Raw genomic sequence first — 23,452 nt, 5'->3', positions numbered from 1 at the left:
GATTTTCTGATTAAGATATTCTGAACAGCATTCAGTATTTTGGTTACCTAAACTGTCCACATCCCAGGCAGTATATCCTACCTCTGCCTTGCATTCTTTGTCTGCATTCTTGTCTTGTTATAGAAGAACTGATCCTTGTATTTCTTTGGTTATTAAATAACTTGATATTTTTAAAGGTTTCAACAAATTGAGACAGTATGTCAGTGGACTCTGTGTACTCTGTACTTTGATCTGTGCTATGCTGGTTATTTGAATATGCAAGATAGGAGGCTGCTTCTTGTCATCCACATCTATGACAATCATTTCTTCTGCAGCGAAATATTATTTAAAAGAGAGTTCATTATATGTGGACATTTAAGGATGTAGTCTTATTGTACCAAACTGAACAATATTTTCAACTTCTAATACTTTATAAACAATATATGTGTAGAGAGCTAAGCTTGTAAGAGGTGATTTCTCAATGAGCTTTATTTTGAACTTATTTCTCGTACAGGATAATACACATCCTGACTTGTACTTTTGGAAGACATGTTTCAGAGGTGACAGAAAATAGTGGTAAATGTTCCTTCTCAGAACAGATTGCTGTGCTGGTATCTGTAGATGCCCCATGGCTGAAGTTCCTTTTGAAATTATTTTTAAACTCCTTGAATCCCCAACCTCCTACCATTCCCCATATGGCAAATTCTTAATGGTGCCACTTCAAAGGAAATCCACAATAGTGATGCCATGTGTATTTGTGTATTAGGGAAGGAAAATGTACAGACAAGAGAAACGACTTATCGTAAAAGATCATTATTTGTTCCAAAACTATATTTAGACATAAATAGAAGTAATACTTCAATCTATTTATCTTCCAGTCAAAATTAACCGTTCTTCCCTTTTTTTTATTGCACTTTGCTATACTTACTGTCCCAGTCAGATTTGAAAATATTGTTACGTGTGTGTATTTCTTTCTGGGATCACTGAATAGTGGTTCCTTGAGAAGTAGAGACCAGGCTTCGTGTTTCCCCCTGTTCACCTGTGGGCTACTCACAGTGTATACAGTAGCTGCCCAGTTGTTGTCACTTCAATTGAATCCAGCATTTCAAACCTTTTGGAGAAACCCAGTTGTTAGATAAGATCATTTCCTTTTGTTTCTCTGTGAAGGACTGTACTCAGGAAACTGAGATCAGAGCCATGGTGGGAAATTTTTTGTGTTTTCAGACATTTTTGTAATCACAGTGTAAATGAAACATTGTTGCAGCGGTCCTTTCACTGAGGTCGCTGAGGACACATCAGAGGGGTGTTTGATTTCTCTTCTAAACCCATGGTGATGCTCATCTCACAGGCACACTGGGGGCCGCCATCAGCAGGTGGACCCCGCAGGGGTCACGGCCCCAGAATGGATTTCAGAGGCTAAGGTATGGATAAAAGTGGGGGGTGGGAATGGAGAGGCAGAAAGAGGAGAGGAGGAATTCAGCCAAGGGATGGATTAATGTTTCTAACGCTATGTCTTTTATCGTTGTGTAGTGTAGAACTGTGGGAAATTGCTCTATAAATTCTAGTTTATGAAGTGGCTGGATGCAGTGCTAACTACATGGTAAGCAAACATATCTCATGCTGCAGTGTCTTAAAAAATAATGTATGGGGAATTAAGCCACTATATTTGGAAGTGGGTCAACAGTGATTTGAAGGGTGGGGATGTTTTCAAATCTGCACACCATAGCCAGACATCAGAAATACGTGTTTTTGTTGTTGTTCAGTTGTTAAGTCATGTCCAACTCTTTGCAACCCCATGGACTTCAGCATGTCAGGCTTCCCTGTCCTCCACTATCTCCCGGAGTTTGCTCAAGTTCATGTCCATTGAGTTGGTGATGCTATCTAACCATCTCATCCTCTGTCGCCCTCTTCTCCTTTTGCCTTCAATCTTTCCCAACATCTGGGTCTTTTCCAATGAATTGGCTCTTTGCATCAGGTGGCCAAAGTATTGGAGCTTCAGCTTGAGCATCAGTCTTTCCAATGAATATTCAGGGTTGATTTCCTTTAAGATTGACTAGTTTGATCTCCTTGCTATACGTGCTATAAGCTGTGACAAAAGCAAACCCCACCTGGAGATCATATTGATCATCTCTTTTGAGTGGAACCCAGAGGCTGGAAAGCTCCTGAACCAAAGTTTTTCTTGAGTTTGCTCAGAGCTCACTGTGGAGTGCTTTATATTTCACCTCCTCTCACGGACAGTGCTGTGGATCATCCTGATTCTTTCCTCCTCCCCCCAGTAAGTGAGGAAAGACAAAATGTTGTTTCTCAGTGTTTAATGGTCAGAATGTTCATGAGTTAATCACTAAAAAATGTACATATAACACAAACCCTACCTTTCACCAGTTATATCCCAGGATATTATCATAGGCACACCCCTAAATACCCAGTCACCCAGGCTGAAGACTGCTAGCCCCTCTCTTTGAAAAGTAAGCATCGATTGGGTCAGATGTAAGATAGGGTTAGTTGGAATTAGATATTTTCTACAAAAATCCACAGGTATATAGAGTAGTGGATTAATTCCACTGCTTTATCTGCTAAGTGTATAGAGTGGTGGTAGGGGAAGCAGTGAGGGAGGGATGAAAGGAGAGGACTGAATGGGGCTTGGAGGTAAGTGGAGGATAAGGACTTTTCCAGATACCCACTCCTGGTTGTCTTCGACTCTCTGGATCTCTCCAGGTGCTCTGATTCCTGGGTTTCCTCATCTCAATCCCAGCATCCTGTGTGTTGGCAGATAGAGGGCAGGCACCCTACTGAGGCATCTCCCTCCCAGGGTCAATGCCCACAGCGTGAGTTGTCCAAGTGCCCGCTGCCATGGTCTGGATGTTAGCAAAACTGCAACTCCTTTCCAGAGCTCTGATGCTCCCCTCTGCCCTCAAGGTCTGGGCACTACTAGTACAGTGTAACTGTAGCCACCATTTAAGAATGTCCTTAGGGTCTGAAACATTGTTAGATATTTTAAAAAAATACCCCTTTGAGCTGTTGTTGCCTCTCCAGGGGAACAGGCAGTCAAGGTTGTATCAGCAGGATAACATTTCAGGAAAATCTTTCAATTTCACAGGAGAAGAGATGTAGAAAAAAACTGCTAGAGGGTGCATAGGATAGCTCTCATTTAGCAAGATAGAAGCCAGCCTGCTAAATGAAAAACAGCACATTCTGAGGACTGCAAAGGACAGCACTGGATTTGTACAGTGGCTGTGAAAGGATAGGTTACCTTGGTGATGTTGTTCATGTCAGGGAAAGTGGTGATGCCCAGGTACTGGACACAGACCTGGGGGACCTAGGATGAATGACTCTTACTGGACAAGTGATTCATTCCATTATAACACAGCTCAGTTTCTATGCTTATAAAAATTATATGATATTTGCTTAGGAATAATCTTATGGACTTAGAAGTGACAGGAATTCTATCACTTAGAATCTTAAGATTCTAATCTTAGGTGTTAGAAGTGATAAATATTTTTATTAAGTGTCTCCCAGCCCCTTTCAGGAATTTACTCCTCCCTTTGAAAATCAGAAATAGTGGAATGAAGTGATGTGATTCTAATAGTGCTTGTCTTTATCAACAATGTTAATCTCTGTCTAAGGAGCTGGGCAGGTTACATTGTGTATTTGATTCCTGACTACTGTCCCTAAATGGGCCACTCACATCATTAGTTAAATTTCTTTACATTGTTGGAAATTTCCAGCCAACCCACCATTCAGTAACCTTAGCTGGGTGGATTCTTAATTTCCTCATCTTACACAACACCATGAGATACAGACCTAATGAGGGAATGAATGTAGCATTTCTTTTATTGATTTAAAGCTTATGTTTTAGTTTCCCTTGCAAGAGAAAATATTTTATAATAGAACAGAAACAAGTGATAGCAATGTTGATATTGTCATTGTTGTTTAGTCATGTCTGACTTTTTGAGACCCCATGTTGACAGGAACAAGCTTAACACACAGAATACAGACTTCCTGTGTTCATGTAGGGGAGATTGAAGTAGTTCAGTTCAGTTCAGTCGCTCAGTCGTGTCCAACTCTTTGCGACCCCATGAACCGCAGAACGCCAGGCCTCCCTGTCCATCACCAACTCTCGGAATCCACCAAAACCCATGTCCATCAAGTTGGTGATGCCATCCAGCCATCTCATCCTCTGTCGTCCCCTTCTCCTCCTGCCCCCAATCCTTCCCAGCATCAGAGTCTTTTCCAACGAGTCACCTCTTCGCATGAGGCAGCCAAAGAATTGGAGTTTCAGCTTCACCATCAGTCCTTCCAATGAACACCCAGAACTCATCTCCTTTAGGATGGACTGGTTGGATCTCCTTGCAGTCCAAGGGACTCTCAAGAGTCTTCTCCAACAGCACAGTTTAAAAGCATTGATTCTTCTGTGCTCAGCTTTCCTTATAGTCCAATTCTCGCATCCATACATGACCACTGGAAAAACCATAACCTTGACTAGACGGACATTTGATAGCAAAGTAATGTCTCTGCTTTTTAATATGCTATCTAGTTTGGTCATAACTTTCCTTCCAAGGAGTAAGTGTCTTTTAATTTCATGGCTGCAGTCACCATCTGCAGTGATTTTGGAGCCCAGAAAAATAAAGTCATCCACTGTTTTCCCATTTGCTATGAAGTGATGGGACCAGATGCCATGATCTTAGCCAAGGATATAATTTCTAATGATGACCTGATCTGATTTGTGATCTCACTGCATCAATGTTAGTTCCAGCACTTTGCATCAATATAGTAATTGGGATCTTGAAAAAACTCACATTTTCCATCTCAGATAGGAAGAGTCGAAAATATGAGTACCCCTAAGCTAAGTATTTGTTGCTGTCCTTTAGTTGCTAAGTTGTGTCCGACTCTTTGTGACCAGACTGTAGCCAGCAGGGTTTCTATGTCCATGGGATTCTCCAGCAAAGAATACTGGAGTGGGGTGCCATTTCCTTTGCCAGGGGGATCTTCCTGACCCAGGGATTAAACCTGGTTTTCCTGAATTGCAGGCGATTCTTTACCCGCTGTGCCACCAGGGAAGTCCAAACTAAGTATATTTATTATGAAAAAATAAGTTAGCTCATTCCAGCATTGTTTGTAATAAGAAAAATTGAAAGAAATTAAAATTAAAATAGCTAAACAAACAGTGTTGTATTCATTTAATCCAACGTTATTCCGTATTTAAAAATTGAGGAAGTTAGAGGTATTAACTAAGAAAAATAAACATGTTGTCTATGGTAGTTTCAGGTGTACCACAAAGTGATTTGACATTAGATACACAAAAAAATGATTATGATAATGTCTAATAACCATCTGTCCCCATAAAAAGTTATTACAGTATTATTGATAATATTTCTTCATATATGTATATATACACACCCCATGACTTTTTTATCTTCTAGCATGTTTTCCTTTTCATATTACTGAAGTAGTATATATCTATTAAAACAATACAGTTAATGAAAACATTACCAACTCAATAGATAGGTTTCATCAAATTAAATGTATTATATATTAAAACCATCATCAAGTTCAGATGTTTTATTTTAGGCCACTATGAAAGCATATGTGTTTCTGAGCCAGTTCAGAGAACCTGGCAATGATGACTTGATGTTTTTAATATCTTTGTGCTTGTAACTCCAATTATTTTTATTCATTTAAGAGAGTATACCTCAGCATTCTATCTGGGTGGTCCAGAGATTGAAGTAGTATATTGCAGCACTCTGAAGTAACTGTCATTAGGCAATTAGGATCTTGCAGACTATTACATTCTAAGCATGTTTTCATTGCCTTGTGTAAATATTTTGACAGTAGCCTATGTGCACTGATAACATTTTGCATAACAGAATAACAGGTGCAGTGAAAAGGGAATCAAGTTCCTTGAGGATGCATTTTTGATTTATCGTGTGTGCCTTGACTTTTCTAAAGGTATATTAACAATAATAGCTTTTGTGGTGTAATCGGTGGCTATGAATAACCTATGGCAATGAAAACCTTCTTTGGGGGACTTCCCTGACAATCTAGTGGTTAAGACTGTGCTTCCACTCCAGGGAGCATGGGTTCAGTATCCCTGGTCAGGGAACTGAGGTCCTGCATGTGGCACTGTGTGGCCAAAATTTTTTCGGAAAGCAAACCTTCTTTGGAATAAAGTAAGACATCTTCTCAGATGAGTTCAGGAGATCATGGAGAGGCACTCTGATCAAAACCTCTGCTTTCCAGAGGCGTAGCCCTCTTATGCCCTGGGCCAATTGTTCCCTGGGCTCTGTTGATACTGCCTGATTAATGGGCAAGAAGATGTAAGGACAGTGTCAGAAAAACACAAGGTTTGTCCATCTAATGATAAGAGGCAGTGCTAACAAGCACTTGAGTCCACCACACACCCACGCAGATAGAGATGTGAACACTCACTAATTTAGAAAGGATGAATAGCGCCTGCTGTCACCCAGGGCCAGAGGACATGGAAAAGATTTTTTGGCAGGTAGACTTTTTTCCTTTTGATGGCTATATCTGGAAATCTAGTTTAACGTGCGTTTGTGGTTAGAAGAAAAACCATAAAATGGCTTTCCTACTGTGAAAAAGTTTTTTGGAACTCAAGGAGGGTCGATTCCCCCTCCCGCCAGAATCGCCTGACTATAATTCCTGGTAAGATATACAAACTACTACTACTACTACTACTAAGTCACTTTAGTCGTGTCCGACTCTGTGCAACCCCATGGACGGCAGCCCACCAGGCTCCCCCATCCCTGGGGTTCTCCAGGCAAGAACATGGAGTGTGTAGCCATTTCCTTCTCCAATGCATGAAAGTGAAAAGTGAAAGTGAAGTTGCTCAGTCGTGTCCGACTCTTTGCGACCCCATGGACTGCAGCCCACCAGGCTCCTCCATCCATGGGATTTTCCAAGCAAAACTAAATCCATATATTTCATGCTATTCTCATCATGTGAAGTCAGCTTGAAAATAGAATATAAAGAAAAATCAAGGCTAATATTAAAAGGTACAATCCAAAGTCATTTACAGCTGTCATGGCATTAAAATCACAGACAGAAAGCAGTGTCTCTGTTGTAAAATAGAATAAAGTGTTGTAAAATTAATACAATAATACTGTGAGTGTGTGCTGAGGAAAATAATCCAAATTCACTCATCCAACATAAATATATTGGTCCTCCCTCCCCCAACTTTTGAGGTTACTACTGTAGTTTGGGGAGATGCATTTTACATAGTTTTATGAGCTTGGGATTAATGTAGCTTTCTGATTAGATACAGACTTATGGTTCTCTCTTTATCTCTGTCTCTCTCTCTCTGTTTCTCTCTCCTTTTCTAGGTATAAATCACTTCATCTCAGTTACCCTAAATAAGAATTTTTCAGTCAGTTTAGTTGCCCAGTCATGTCTGACTCTTTGTGATCCCATGGACTGCAGCACGCCAAGCTTCCCTGTCCATCACCAACTCCCAGAGCTTGCTCAAACTCATGTCCACTGAGTTGGTGATGCCATCCAACCATCTCATCCTCTGTTGTCCCCTTCTCCTCCTGCCTTCAATCTTTCCCAGCATCAGGATCTTTTCCAATGAGTCAGTTCTTCACATCAGGTGACCAAACTATTGGAGCTTCAGCTTCAGCATCAGTCCTTCCAATGAATATTCAGGACTGATTTCCTTTAAGATTGACTGGTTTCCACTCCTTGCAGTCCAAGGGACTCTCAAAAGTCTTCTCCAACAACATGGTTCAAAAGCATCAATTTTTTTGTGCTCATCCTTCTTTATGGTCCAATTCTCACATCCATACATGACTCCTGGAAAAACCATAGGTTTGACTATGAGAATGGTTAATCTTCTCAAATACTAGTTTTTAAACCCTTGTCTGAAACCAAGTGAAGAGTTGGCACTTTAAAAATACCTACCAATCAAATCTTTCTCCCTATGTAATTCTAGTTCATCTATACAGCAAAGTGCAAGACAAGCTATTAAACACCAGCATTTCATTCATTCACTGAATTCTCTTTTGTAATAGATATGAATGAATGTTCTGGTTCACGTCTTTCAGTACTAGGTTTGTAGGCTCTTATAATTGTTTAATAAAATTTAAAATTTTAACACATTTTGCTGTAAAAAGTACCCTTGGCTATTGGGTTACAGATCCTTAGCTCTGACTTAACCACTCTCACTCCTCAGCATTCCTATATTATTGGTGAAAGAAGAGTAATGGAAATTCTCAAGAAGATAAAATGGCAGATAGCATATCAATGGCTGACTGAGGACACAGCCCTACACATAGAGTAAAAGCTCCTTACACATTGAATTAATGGGGTAAAGTGTTCAGGGCTTTTGGATTTTGGTTCAACGGTGTGTGCATTCAATTACACCAGGTTTAGTAAGGCTGAAAGACAAATCAAGTTTCAGGGGAACTAAATCATTTCTGTACTAAAGAGAGCAGTAGTGTGTACCCAGTTGTCAGCAAGCATGTGTGCTAAGTTGCCTCAGTCATGTCCAACTCTTTGTGACCCCATGGACCATAGCCTGCCAGGCTCATCTGTTCTTGGGATTTTCTAGGCAAGAGAACTGGAGTGGGTTGCCTTTCCCAACCCAGGGATCAAACCTGCATCTCCTGTGGCTCTTGAATTGGTAGGTGGATTCTTTACCACTGAGCCACTGGGGAAGCCCATCCATTTGGCAAGGAGGGTTACTATTAATGCATTTCATCAATTTAAGAGAAGTTTGTTAATAATATATTATTTTCCAGTCAAGTGAGGGCTTACAAAATGAGTATGGCATAGGCATTTTCCCCAAGCTGTTCACATCAAAAGAGAGAGACAGACTTCTGAATATCTGATCATAGCACAACATAAATCTGTGCTAAAATCAAGGTCAAGCTGCTCAAAAGAGAGAGAGAATAATTCATTTTCAATTTATAGAAAATTTTCATTTCCAAAACCAAGATTCCTTGCCAGTTGAGCATATGTAAACATTTGGATAAAGCACATATTTGAAATGTTATTTTAATGCAACTTTTACTAGTAAGAAAATATGGAAATTCTTTGAAGGCTAGTAAAGCATCTACAGGGGTATGGAAGTTGACATTTGTGGGGTTATTGGCACAAAACTTACAGTTTTTAAACACACATGGGACATTTCTGAAAGTCAATTTGATACATTTGGCCTAAAGATCTCAATTTTTTTTGAAAGATCTCAACATGTCTATGGCCATACCACCCTGAATACGCCTGATCTCGTCTGAAAGATTGCAACATAACCTGTCACATTTTCTTACTTTAATATAGTAAATAGATGACCAAAAATATTCTGTACATTCAGAGTTTAAAACATACTTCCAAACTAGTCAAGGAAGAATCGAAATTAGGAAATTCTTAGACATGAATAATAGACAAAATACTATATGTTAAAACTTGTGGGATGTAGTAAGATTGTGCTGAGAGATAAATTTGTAGCCTTAAATGCTTGTTTTAAAAAATAAATGCAAAAAAAAAAAAATGAGCTAAGCATCCGATTTAAGAGATCAGAGGGAAGAACGAACTCACTGAATAACCCAAAGAAAGTTGAAGAGACAGAAACTAATGAAACAGAAATCAAAGGTACAAATGAGATTTGCGTTGTATGGCAGAAACCAACACAACAATGTAAAAATTTTAAAAATAAATTTAAAGTTAAAAAATAGAAAAAAAGAGTTTGTTTTTAAAAGAGTAATAAAGGACTTCCCTGGTAGTACAGTGGAGGGGAATCTGCCTGCCAGTGCAGGGACAAGGTTTCAATCCCTGGTCCAAGGAGATTCCACATACTGTAGAGCAACTAAGCCCGTGCACCACTGTAAGAAATAGATGTGTTACGAAGAAAATAAAAGTGATCAGAACTGACTAAAAAAATAAACAAAACCCAATTTGTGCTATAACTATGGAAAAAATTGAATTAAAAATTTAAACTCTTTCTGTGAGCAAAATCTTATGCCCAGATTATCTTCTTAGACAAGTTCAAGGTATTGACAATTCCAAACTTAAATGCTTTTACAGAAGAGAAAAAGATGAAGCACTTCTTCTCATTTCATGAGTCCATGACAACCTTGATATCAAAACCAGATAATAATGGTATAAAAAATAAATTATTAAAAGAAAATATTAAATATATAGGCAAAATTCTGAAACAAAATACCAGCAACCAAAATTTAGCCATTGATTAGAAAAAAGTCACAGCCAAGCTTACAAATATAGGGCTAATATATTTAATAGGTTAAGGGAATGCAGGAGAGAAAAGAGGAATATGGTTACCTCTACAGTAGTAGAATAAACATTTGATAAAATTACACACTTGTTCATGGTTTAACAAGTAAGCAAACATAACTCCTGGTAATAAGAAGATCATCACTACCTTAGCCAGAAAAGGTGTATCTAAAAAATTGTATTTATTTTTCAGAGATCTAGAAGGTAACTAAAAATAAGCTTTCTTGCTCCATATAAAGATGAGAAAACACTGTTAACATTTAAACCATTTTTTTGCCCCATTACATTTATAAATGTGTGCGTTTGTACAAATATAAATATACACAACTACACAGAGCTTTATTGCATAGTGGTTAAGAATGTGAGTTCTGGAGGAAAATTGCTAAATTAAAATCCTAGGGTTGTATGATTCGGGGCAAGTTTTCTTACGTCACTGTACCTCAGTATTCTCAACAGTAAAATGGGTGAGGAAAACATCTCATTGGGTTGTAGTAAGAGTTAAATAAATAAATACATGTGAAGCATATAGGAAAATGCCTGACAGATTGTAAGTACTCAATACATGTATTAGTGGCTATAGCTTTGTTTCCTCGGTACTAAAATATCTTCTTTATATTTTTTCTGTATTTTCCAAATTTTCTACAATATTTTACTTTTATAAAAAGAGCTATTTTAAACACACACACACGTACTCCTCACATACACCCCCACAAAAGCCTTTTGATCTGAGTTGCTTTGTACACTTCCCTGGAAGGTTGGGATGTGGCAAAACATTTCTGAGAGCTCTGCTTTCACCTGTCATGCTTCCTGTCAGGGTACCTCTATGCTCACTGTATCTCCTAAGGCAGGACAGTTGAAGCATTGTTCTGACCATGTGTCATAATCCCATAACAGTCCATTCTGAGCCCTGATGATTCCAGAGGAAAAGGAAAAGTTCTTTCTGATCATTTTGGGACAAAGGTGCAGCAGAATCACCCATGGAACTTCCTGACTAAGGATGCTCACTCTGCCCTTGAAGACTGTGATTTGCCAGGTCAGAGGGTGCTTGCATAATTGTGATGCTGATGGGCACCTGGGTTGTGATCAGCTGCTTTATTCTGTTTTCATTCAACCTTTCCTCATACCCTGACACCAGTAGCCCTCAGTTGATGGATTTTAATGGCATACAGCACTTCCCAATGAATTTCAATTAATTTTTCAAATTTTTCAGGAAATAGTCTAGGTTGGAAAAAGGAGAAACAACATTCCTCATCCTCAGAAGTTTATATTTTCATGTAGGAAGACAGAAGTAAACACAAAGGATATTTATAGAATGTAATAAGTGGTCTTAAGAGGAAATAAAGGGGCTGATTTGATAGAGTGATGGGAGAGGAGGCTTGAGACAGGTACCCAGGGACAGCTATGCCGAGCAGGTGATATTGTAGTGGAGACTCTGAGATGAGAGGGAGCAGTTTATGCCCAGAATAGAAGTGAATGTCTTCCAGGCAGAGGCAACAGCCACCACAACAGGGCCACCGTAACAGGAAAGAACCTTGTATGTTCAAGTTTGGTGTCTGGAACACCATGTGTAGGAGGAGACTCTGGGGAGGTCACTTCATGGGGACTTGTCCAGGCCAAGGAGTTTGGGGTTTATTCTAAGTGTAGTTAAAAAAACGCAAGCTTTTCAGTGGGGTATGGTGGAGATGACATAGGAAATCCATGTTTTCAAAGACTGCACTTGTTTTATATATGGAGATAGATTGGTGGAAAGTAATAGCAGAAGCAAGGAAACTCAGAAGACCATTGCAATAACCCAGGCAACAGATGATGGAAGCTTGGACTTGGAGGGTAGCAGAGGGATGGAGAGGCATCAATCAAGTGGAGTCTCTTTGGAGATAGATGGCAACTAGGGTATTTGTGGCAGATTCATGGTTCTGATTGGCTATGTGGCAATTGTAGATTCAGGCCACTGGGGCAAAACCACTGCAGGGCCTCCTTCCCACGAAGGTAAATGAAGGTTAATGGAGAGAATGCTGACTGGTCTCATATGTTCAAAGTCCAAGTTCCCATTTGTCCTTTGGATCATTAGATAGTTGCACTGTGGCAGTTGTAAATGCCTTACTGTGTCAAGAGGGTGAGATGCTGTTTTCACCAAGAGATCAGTTTTCAGCTGCAGAGTTCCATATTCTTGGCAACATTTGGGGCTCGCTTAATTACCCTCTTTCATCAGAGGTAGACTAAGTCTAGGCTTCTTCAGTCCCAGGAGATATGCTGTAGGTGAGGGTTAGCTCCAGAGTCTATGGGGCATCTGTTCCATGTTCTTGAGCAGTCCCGACCTCAGCTGAAGCATCAGGATCTCTCTCTTGAGAGGACCAGAGCTAACTAGCTTCTCAGAGGTTGATTATGAGCCTGAGTCAATCTGAGTACAGGGTGTAGTCCTCCAATTCTCTATACACTTACTCAATGTGACTGCAGTCTTCATGAGTTCAACCCAGCCCTACTCAGGCCCTGGGCCATCTCCAGAGAGTTTCAGGCTGGTAAGGAACTGGGGGATGGGGCCCAATGCCCCGTGTAAGCAGGCTCAATTGTGTCTGACTCTGTGACCCCATGCCCTGCAGTTTGCCAAGCTCCTCTGTGCATGGGATTTTTCGGGCAAGAATACTGAAGTGGGTTGCCATTTCCTTCTCCAGGGGAATTTCCTGACCCAGGGATCAGACCCATGTCTCCTGCACGGGCAGGCAGATTCTTCACCACTGCACCACCCAGAAAGCCCGATGGGATGGGGGAGGAAGGTGTAATGTGACAGCTGCTGTGGGCAAAAGCAGAAATGAACCATACTTCACTTCCCCATTTTCTATCAGGAGAAAATGGTGAGATATTACAAAACCCATGGTTCTCAGATGGGGTATGCATGTATGATATGGTGGAATGTTCTCGACCAGCAGCTTAAAGAAAATGTAAATAAGAAAGAAAATATAAACCAATATATAAGTCAAATGACATACCAAGTGCCCTCAGCTTTAGGAAAGATGTTTGTATGCATATTAACTACAGATTGTAAGGGTGTTTCCAAGAGTATGATCCAATTTCTTTATCTCATCCACAAATAAGTTTTATAAAGGACTTGGACCTTTATGCTTATGGCACTGTGTGAGGGGTAAGGAGTAAATTTAGAAGCAATTTGAAGACATGAAAGCTATAACCATTTATTTTATAGGTTGAAAATATTGAACAGTAATGTGGATATAAATGCAATGAGAGTGGTAAATATTGTGTAAAGTACTTTTTTAGGTTTTCTTGAAAAACAAGTTTCAAAGTAATACATCAAATATGAACCATTTAGTTGAAAACTGAACAATTTAGTGTTTCACTAAATCTAAGAAGCTATCAAATATAAGCGAGCCCAATATCAGACATGTTAATATGTGAGCACAGGTGCACTTTAAAATAGGTTTATAAAGGTTAATAAAGTGAAAGTGAAAGTGAAGTTGCTCAGTCGTGTCCGACTGTTTGCGACCCCATGGACTGTAGCCTACCAGGCTCCTCCGTCCATGGGATTTTCCCGGCAAGGGTACTGGAGTGGGTTGCCATTTCCTTCTCCAGGGGATCTTCCCAACCCAGGAATCTCCCACATTGCAGGCAGATGCTTTACCCTCTGAGCCACCAGGGAAAGGTTTTTATAAATGCTATTTATGATTGCTTTTAAATAAATGTTGTTAAAGGCAGAAAGAGTATAAGAACAATATATTCTAAAGTGTTAACAGAGAAATATACTTTAAAATGTTAAAAAGATACCTCTACAAGACGGGAGTGGGATAGGATATAGGACTTTTTACAGTGAGCATGTAATGAGAGAATTTGTGTCTGTGTGTGTGGGTATAAATGACACTGATTCGTATGAGTAAAGCTATGTGTAAATTTGCTAGTCAAAAAATTTTGTGTATGGAGCAAGTAGGCCAATAGGTTATGATTTTTATTAGCACAGCAAACACTCACATAATTCAGGGAAGGTCAAAGAAATTTTCTGTTTGTGCTTCAACTGCACATTCCTACCTGCTGTGAAATAAACCCAACCTTCCTGCTGGGGTCTGTTGATTCAGCTTTGCCATCTGGAGTCATCTAGCATTCACATTCTGAATGGAATAATGCTGGTTTGGTCAGAGGCTCTGAGGGGAGCAAAGTTTGTGGTAGATGGTGTTAATTACATTCTTTCCATAAAATAGCAGGGCTCTAGGCACAAGCTGGGTGGAAGCCGTTGTGTCCATGTGGCAGCCAAGATTCAGAATATAGGTAATTCCCTTGGATTTCATCTGTTATCTCACATAGAAGGGGAGAATCCAGATTCAGATCAGAAGGTGAAAGGTTTATGGACAAGAACACCAGAGAGGCAGGGCCATAAAGTCGGAGAAGTGGCTGCTTCATTATTCATGAATCCTGTTGCTTCTGAGAACATTCTGTACCATGTGTACTGTTGGCTTAGTACAAATTCCAAAGCCATTTTATATTATCATTTAGAATCTCATTTTCAGAGGAGGTAGATAAATAAGCTGATAGTTAAACATTTGTGAACCAATACATTCCAACAAAGTCCACCCATTGACCAAGGGACCAAAGGACATCATGGTGCTTTATAATTGGTGCAGAAAGCAGCCTTCTCCTGTCTGCTAGAAAGGAGTATTCATTCATTTTTTTATTCACCCATTCATTCAAGAAGTGACTTACTGAGTGCCTTCCATGTGCTGGAAGTACGTACTGACTGATGAAATCAGAGAGGTTCTTGCTCTTGTAGAGTTTACATTCCAGTGAAGTTGACAGATAATGAACAAACAAGAAAGAAATGATTACAGATGCTGACAATGTTATGAAGGGCATGAGTGACATGACAGAGAGTAAGTGGGAGTGAGAATGAGCAAGGAGATTCTTCATATGGTTTAGGGTGAAAACAACGAGGCCTTTTTGGAGAAGCATCACTAGAACTTACTGCCAAAGGCTGCAAAGGCATCAGTAGAGGCTTCTAGAAGAACCCTTCCGTGAGCATCAGGAGACCTGGGTTTAGATGGGCAGCATATTTCTCAAGGAGCCACTTCGCACTGAATCTAAATAATTACAAAGCCATTAACTGAAGAAGAGTAACTCTTATGTGAAAATGCTTTGTAAACTATAAAGAATTTTATAACATGACCTCTATTCAGTATTCATAATAGCTCTTCTAAGTAGGTCAGATAAGGATTAAAATTAGTTGGAAGCTGGTAAGTCCAGCTACATAATCTGCAGTACCTGGTGCAAAATAAAAAAGCAGGACCTCGTGTTCAAAAATAATTAACAATTTCAAAGTGGCAACAGCAGAGTTTTGAACCATGAAACTTCTGAGCACAGGGCCCTGTGTGACTGAACAGGTTGCTTTCTTGTGAAGGCCGGTCCTGAGCACTTTGCTATGATCAGATTTGTTGGTAAAGGCTTGGGGAAGGGGTAAAATTTTTTTTTGCTACATTTATATTCAGGATACGTATTTTAGCAAAATACTAAATTGTCAAATACTAGTTTTTATTAATGTAACCATATCATTGAGCTTATTCCAAGAAATCTGGTCTGTTTCTTCATTTGGTATTTTCTACCATCTTCTTTCAATAATTTAAAAATATGGGCCAATATCCTTTTCAAAAATCTGTAGCAGTTGAGTTGTTTGGATGCAAGTTGTCTTGAGAAAAAGGACTTTTGTGCACTAAAGAGATCTTGGTTTGAAATAAGAATGCCTGAATGTGAGTCCTGGTTCTGTCCTTAATATTTGTGTGATTGTCAATAAATTGCTTAGTCTCACTGAACTTTAGTTTCTTCTAAAATGGAAGAACGATCTCTTAACAAATGAGTATGAATTGTTGGTAAGGAGTCAGTGACATCAATATTGCTGACCTGCAATGCGTGGCTCATATAGAAAATGATTCTTTGGTGGTTTTTTTGTCTGAAGGCCAGAAAGGGCTGAGAGTCAGCTGACTTGAACTAATGAGAGGTGTCATTTCTGATTGGGGACATGTGTTCCTTGCTGTTATTAAATATTTTGAACATCATCCTTATATGGTAGGCTCTATGCCAAATTGATTTACCCAAGAATGGCAAGTTATAATTTTATTTATATTAACAATATCTCAATGGGAAGGCATGCAATTTTTGAAAACTGACATTAAATTCACATAAGATAAAGTTAACTGTTTTGAAGTGAACAACTCAGTGGCAGTTAGTTCATTCACAATGCCATATAGTCATCATGTTTATCTAGTTCCCAAGCATCTTCATCTCCTTAAAAGGAAATGTGGTCCCCATTAAGCAATCATTCTCCCATTTCTCCTTTCCTTCAGCCCCTGGCTGCCATTAATGCATTTTCTGTTTCTGTGGATTTACCTATTCTGGATGTCTTGTCTAAATGAAGTCACTAATAAGTGACCTTTGTGTCTGGCTTCTTTGACTTAGCATGGATTTTCCAGGTTCACCTTGTTGTAGCACATATCAGTACTCACTTCTTTTTGTGAATGAACAGTATTCTACTGTATGTGTATGCCACAGTCTGTTTATCCATTTATCTGTTGATGGACATTGGGCTTTTTCCATGTTTTAGTTCCTGGGAATAGTGCCACTCTGAAAGTGCAAGTAGGTATATTGGTTTCAATACCTGATTTCAGTTCTTAGGTACATACCTAGGAGTAAAATTGCTGGGTAATTCTATGTTTAACTTTTTGAGGAACAAGTCATGTAATTTAAAGCCAAATAGGTTATCAAATACACTGTTTTGTTATAAAATATAATAGTAACAAGAAAACACTTCCGTTCCTTTTCTTGCTCTTTCTATCCCAGCTGCCGGCTCTTGAACTACCTCTGTCATGAGACTGACCAAAATGGAGGACTTGGGCTTCAGGATCCCTGATTTTGACCAAGAGACCTCCCAGGTGAGAGTTCCCAAGGGTGTGTTAGATGTCATTGTGGGAACACATGAGCCAAACTGCATTGCGTGTTTCCAGCTTCCACTGTCTATTATGTGAGCTTGCTGGTTTTAACAAAGTCTGAGTCAGTCTAGTGAAGAGAACTATTAGCTAAGGTTAATTATCATCATTGAAATGTGAGTAAATGAAAGAAAGTGAGTCATGCACTAAGGCGATTTTATGGTGCTTTATGAGGGAAGGGTAAATCAAATATTCAAATCTAAACTGCAGGGAACATTTGAGTGAGGCTGAATCATACGTTTGAGTGGACATATATTTTATAGCATGTGCCTGTAGATTGTTCAGGTGATAGTCCCACTGCTGTGGTCAGACTGTTCTCTTCCTGGCAACCCAGCAGTGACCTCTCCAAACCCATCAACTTAAGCCCAGGTCACTTCACATGGGAGCCACCCAGATTGGGGAAGAACAAAACAGAAGGGGAAGAAAGAGAGCAACAGAGTCACATTTCCTCTTCTGAGTTTCATCAAGAGCTGCTCTCATCCTGCAGTGGACAATTTCCCCTGCAATTTATACTTTTTAACTCATTTTAACACAGCAGCCCAAGGAAGGTAGCAGATGGCGAGTATGTGGGAAGGAAATGACCAAAGACAAAGGACAGTACTTCTCCAGTTCCATCAGCATGCATGTATCCCATGCGATCTAAGCCCAGATGCCTTGATGCCATCTTCACCTATTTGCTATTCATCTATTTAGTTAATGATTGGATTTCTAGGTCTGCCCCAGGCACTATGTTAAATGTTCTCTGGAACACAGGCATGGATCAGAGTGAACTCTGTTCTCTGTAATCCTGAAGGTAGAACAAAAAGCTGGGTGTGGATGCCTATAACCTTAACATGGTGAAAGGAGTATGGGGGGCCCAGACTGCCTTGACTTGAATCCTCTTCCACCTTGGCAGAGCAACCTCCTATCTCTGTCCCTTAGATCTCTGTTTATTAAATGAGGATGATACTAGGACACATCACATAGGTTGGTTTTGAGGAATTCACTTGGAACAGTGTTGGCACTAAGGTAAATGCTACAAAAAAATAAGTGCCAAATAAACTAGCAGAGAAATGACTGAAGTGCCCTGGAATTCGGAGGCAGCCATGTGATGGGAGACTAGGATGGCTCAGGGTGCAAACTGCATTTGACCTAGGCTTTGAAGACTCAGCTGAACTCTCTATCTGATGCTCTTTGTACAACTGTCCATCTGAGTCAGTGCTCTCAGCATGAGATAAGCAGAACTTCACCCAAATTTCTCTGTGCATGTCTATTAGCATGTAATATACACCTGGCTCTCAAAATGTGCTTTCTGAGGACAATGAGTTAATTTTTTCTTACGTAAGATGTGTCCTTCAAATAATTAGATCACTATTTGCTTGACTTTGAGTTAGTCACCTCATCTCTCTGAGACTTGGTTAACCCATTTGGAATAGAAAAGGTGTAGACTCAGGAAGTACTATGTTTTTAAAAACAAACAAACAAACAACTCTAAACTATCATGATTATTAACAATATTGTGAGTTTAAGCCTTGACTTTCATTTACATTATTTATGAAGCATTGCCTACATGTCACTTCAGCCTTGGGCCTCAGTTTTTTAGTGATTTGATTTCTCTCTCCAAATCTCAAAAGGAGCTTTCCAAAACTGTAAGACTGCCCAAAATTCTATTTGACCAGCAAAATTTACAATGCTTATGCTCATATTTACAAATTCCATCCTTCTCCACCCTACCCCTGGTCTGTCTGCTTTCCTTCATTTTACCTAGTGAAGGAAAAAAAAACAGCTAGTTTACTACTGCAGGTAAAAGTCAGTGTTCTTCCTACAAATATGGAAATCTCTAAAAGGAATAGATCTTTTATTTTTTTGAGATTTGTGATCTAATTTCAATTAGACTCACTACCTAATTTCACTCTGCTTTTCCTTGTGGCTCAGATGGTAAAGAATCTACCTGCAATGCAGAAGACCTGGGTTCAATCCCTGGGTTGGCAAGATCCCCTGGAGAAGGGAATGGCAACCCACTCCAATATTCTTGCCTGGAGAATTAAGTGGACTGCAGAGCCTGGAGGGCTACAGTTTATTGCATCGCAAAGAGTCGGACGTGACTGAGAGACTAACACTTGGTTTATTCATACCTGTTATAGATTCACATACTTTATTGCCTAAGAAGAAATAGAACTTCTGGTGGTTTTCTCTGGGCTAGCTGTAAAGAAATCTGGCATATGACAAAAGGTCTGTAGCTCTTCAGTCTCTGGGGTGCTAAGGGGGTGGAATAGAGATGGATGGGCTATAATAGAGTTAGGTGAGCTGGTCTGCATTAACTTCAACTTGGAGAAGCAGAGACCTGTAAGAGATGTTGTGAAGACTAATGAAGTAATGAGTGATGGAATTAAACAATAGCATCATTCGTCAGTAACGAATCACTACTTTCAGTTCCAGGACATGATTTATTATTTTCAACTACTACAAGCTATTTATTCACGGACTAGAAATTGTAAGTATTTAAAAAAGTCTAATGATTTATTTTCTTCTTACCAGCAGGATTAGAGTTAGGCCCAATATCTTTGAAACCTGTCAGAGCCTGGGGTAGGTGTGGTACGTGAGTACAAAGGGAAGAACAAGGCATAAAGGAAAACTTTGGTATACTCTGGGCCGATTAATAATGTCTACTCACTTGTTCTCAGAAGTCTTAGGAACGTCCTCATGCTTCCCTCTCTCTCACTTCATGGCCCAATTGTTTCAAGGAAGTTTGGTCTAAAATGAATTTCAAATTTGGCTATCCTATGTCATTCCTGTGGTCACTCTCTGAATTAGTCCCTCACGACCTCCAGGTGGATGTTTGTAATAACCTAAGATGCCCACCTCTAGATTCTTTCCCATTCCTTCTTTCCTGCTTTTGTCTGTTATTCTTCCTAAAAAGAATCTGGCTATGCCCAACCCATTTTCCAAGTCTCTGCTCTCCTAATCATTGTTATTAATAACTGTAGTAGAAGCAAGAATTTGTTCTTTTTGATTTTGTAATTTTCTTGAACTTTGCTCCTGTTACATTTTTAACTGTTTGCTTGAAAGCCCCGCCCCTTCCCCCACTCCCTACCCGGGTATCCTTTGAGGATCACAAGCCCTGAAGTGTCATGCTCCAAAATGAATTATCATCTACTGATCTCGTCGTGGAGAAGGAAATGGCAACCTACTCCAGTATTCTTGCCTAGAAAATCCCTTGGATGGGGAGCCTGGCAGGCTACAGTCCACAGGGTGGCAAAAGTGTTGTATATGCCTTCGTGACTAAACAACAACAGTCTCCTCTCTGGAGGTCAGGGTGCCAGCGTGGTGGAGCTCTGGTGAAGGTCCTCTTCTGGGTTGCAGACTGCTGGCTTCTCCCTGTGTCCTCACATGGTGGAAGAGGGGCTCAGAGGGGTCTCTTTTATAAGAGCACTAATCTCATTTATGAAAACTCCACCCTCTGACCTCATCACTTCCCAAAGGTCTCACCTCCTAATACCATTGCATTGAGCATAGGATTTTACTATGTAAGTTTTGGGGGACCCAAACATTCAGACCATAGCAGTAACATTCTAAACCTATCCCAAAGGCTGGAAGCTTGACCATAGGATCTCCACTTCACCTTGACCACACATCCTGTCATCTAGCATTTCATCTAAAACCTGTATTCTTGTGTGAATCTCAGTATAACATGGCAAGTACAGGTCCTCTTGTCCTTGCTGATCTAACACACCTGTCTGAGAAATCTTGAAAAACAAGCCCAACTGCTATTCATTGCTCTGGTTTGGTTTTATTGTTTGCTTGGAATAGCACCTTTATGTAATTTTTCTTAACTAAGAAATACGAATTATTTTATTTCCTGGTGGCACAGTATACAGTTAAAAAAAAAGCATAAGCTAATATTTTTCGGTCTTTACTTGCAAGGCTTTGTTATGGATATGTTCAAGTACTGAATTCACCAAGGGTCTTTATTCCAATCTCTTACTCACAGACAGTGTGACCTTAAAAAGAAAAGCTGAATTAAATTCTCTAGCTATTGAGATGTTCTTTTTTTTTTTTTTTTGATTACTGGTGTCAGTATCCAAACCATTCTTAAATTATAAGCCATGTGATATGAACTTAAAACCTGTGTTGCAATTCTAGTTCATTTTCTTTGTATGGTTATCAGTAATGATGAAAGGCACAGTCTCTCAGGACAACACCTGAGCTTGAAGAATGATACTAATTTTATCTACCTAAAGTTAGAGGGAAGAATGTCATTGCTGCCTAAGGTGCATTTCAGGCCACGCTTAGAAGTTTTTATCATGCTCCCTGCAGCTCCACTTGCTGACATTCTAGTTTTTTCCACGTTTCAAATGACTTATTCTTCACGAAAGGTTTCCTAGTCCCAGCCAGCCAGCCAGGATCTCTTTCTTTTCCCACCCTGTTTATGTCTTCATTCTGGCATTATCACACTTTCGTATGTTGGTCTGTATTGTCGTTACTGGAAGTGCACATGGCATAAAAGGGGAAGCACAGACTCTGGAGGTGGACAGATGGGTTACGTCTTTTGGACTGTGTGGCTCAGATGCATTACCTCCCTTACCAAATCTCAATCTCCTCCTCTTTAAAATGAGGATTATAGTACCATTTTGCAGAGCTGCCGTGAGAATTAAAGAAAATGCCATGCTTGGAGTCACTCCGAGTTACACCTGGTATCAGAGGTGGTGGAAACCCCTGTCAGTCCATTTGCATCATGGAAACAAACATGATTCCATCTTTTCCTGTAGCTCCTTTTCCTTTTTTCCCCACTACACGTTTATTTAGTATTCTTGCCTGGGAAATCCCATGGACAGAGGAGCCTGGTGGGCTACAGTCCACAGGATTGCAAAGAGTTGGATGTGACAAAGCAACCAAACATCAACACATTTATTTCTGTAGCTATGTGTATTGGGCGGCATTGTTAATTATATCTTGAAATTTAAATATTTGGAATCATGAAATCAGATGATCAGTATCTTTTACAAGATATTTTCACATCTTCTATTGGACATATTCTCTTGCTTAGGAATGAAGGAAAATTCTCCCATTTTTGAGCCATTCATTTATGTCAATCCTACAATGTTGCATGTAACTTTATAAATATCTCTAAAAGATAGAGTTTTGTAAATATTTAATCCTCTGCTAATTTGATTTTAGATTATCAATGTCAAGTATTCTGTTTTGTTTTTTGTGTGTGTTTTATTACCCTGTGTTAAAAAGGAAAAATTTTACACTTTTGGAATGTTTTGATGAGTAAATTTAATGTACTAAAAATAAAAATTTAAAAAAGTAAATTATATCTGTAGATAGTTAGAAGCAGAATGTGTATGGTATGCATGTGTATGTGTGAGTATTTCTGTGGCTGGGGACATAGAATTAGAAGGAAGTTTGCTGTCTCTTAGTCCTCAGGGTCTGAGTCTGCAGGTCCATGGCCTCTGGATGGCTATACAGAGGAGAGTCCTGGAAACAAACTGTGTAGAAGTGTTTAAACTTTTCAATCCTTATCCTAATTGAAGATGAAGCCTCAACTATATAAATATAGGTTTGCCTGACTGTATATTCTCCCTGGGGAACTTTTGGTCAAATTTCTTTATGGGGAAAAAAAAAGAAAACAGTTGCTATGCTATATTGAAATAAAGTATATAATTTGGTCTTGGTAAGTGAGAGGTCATGAGTTCTTCCCTCATACACTTCCTTTCCTCTTGGGAACCTGCGGGCTTGCTCATGCTTCTCTTCTGCTGTGTGAATTACAAAACTGTGACACCGGACACGACCTTATTCCCACCCAGCTTTCCTGGGCCTCCCGTACTCAGCATCAGTGCTTCACTAGTCGTCCTTTCCTCCCACAGGTGTGTCAACAGAGAATGTGTACCGGCAGCCAATTTTTAGAAGAACACTGAGTGCTATAATTAGGAATTCTTATTTTCACTGAATTTCTCAAAAAAAGAACCGGTAGAAATTAAAGCTAAAATGATTTGGTCAAGGTTGTGAATGCCAGAGGGCCAAAGGACAACATTAAGGGAGTTCAGAAATGAGGGGACCAGCCTTCTGAATAAAATCTAGGTTTCTGGAAGATAGTGGGTATTCTTTTACCAGCTCTGATTATTGCTAACATTTTGGGGAAGGGGAAAAGGCCAGAAGCCAGTACTCTGTCTTCAGTCATTCATTTGTTAACTCGTCTGTTCATTCATTCATTAAAAACATTTTTCTTTTTCTCAGCTAGGAATCTGATATATTTTCTAATTAAGGCCACTTAATTC

The 23,452-nt window shown here is 39.6% G+C and overlaps 1 long non-coding RNA gene across 1 annotated transcript; it reads left to right on the top strand.

Annotated features, from left to right (window-relative positions):
- The first annotated feature begins 1,233 nt into the window (after positions 1-1,233).
- On the top strand, positions 1,234-22,495 carry LOC145521776 (uncharacterized). Its single transcript, XR_014065678.1, has 3 exons — positions 1,234-1,400; positions 17,047-17,138; positions 19,107-22,495. It is a non-coding gene; the product is annotated as an uncharacterized LOC145521776 (long non-coding RNA).
- The last annotated feature ends 957 nt before the right edge of the window (positions 22,496-23,452 follow it).

Source organism: Giraffa tippelskirchi, chromosome 9 (genome assembly GCF_054371585.1).
Source record: "Giraffa tippelskirchi isolate mGirTip1 chromosome 9, T2T-mGirTip1v1.2.pri, whole genome shotgun sequence".
In the NCBI taxonomy this organism is placed as follows: domain Eukaryota; kingdom Metazoa; phylum Chordata; class Mammalia; order Artiodactyla; family Giraffidae; genus Giraffa; species Giraffa tippelskirchi.
Note: the sequence above shows the minus strand (reverse complement) of the source record. Positions and strands in the feature narration are given on the sequence as shown.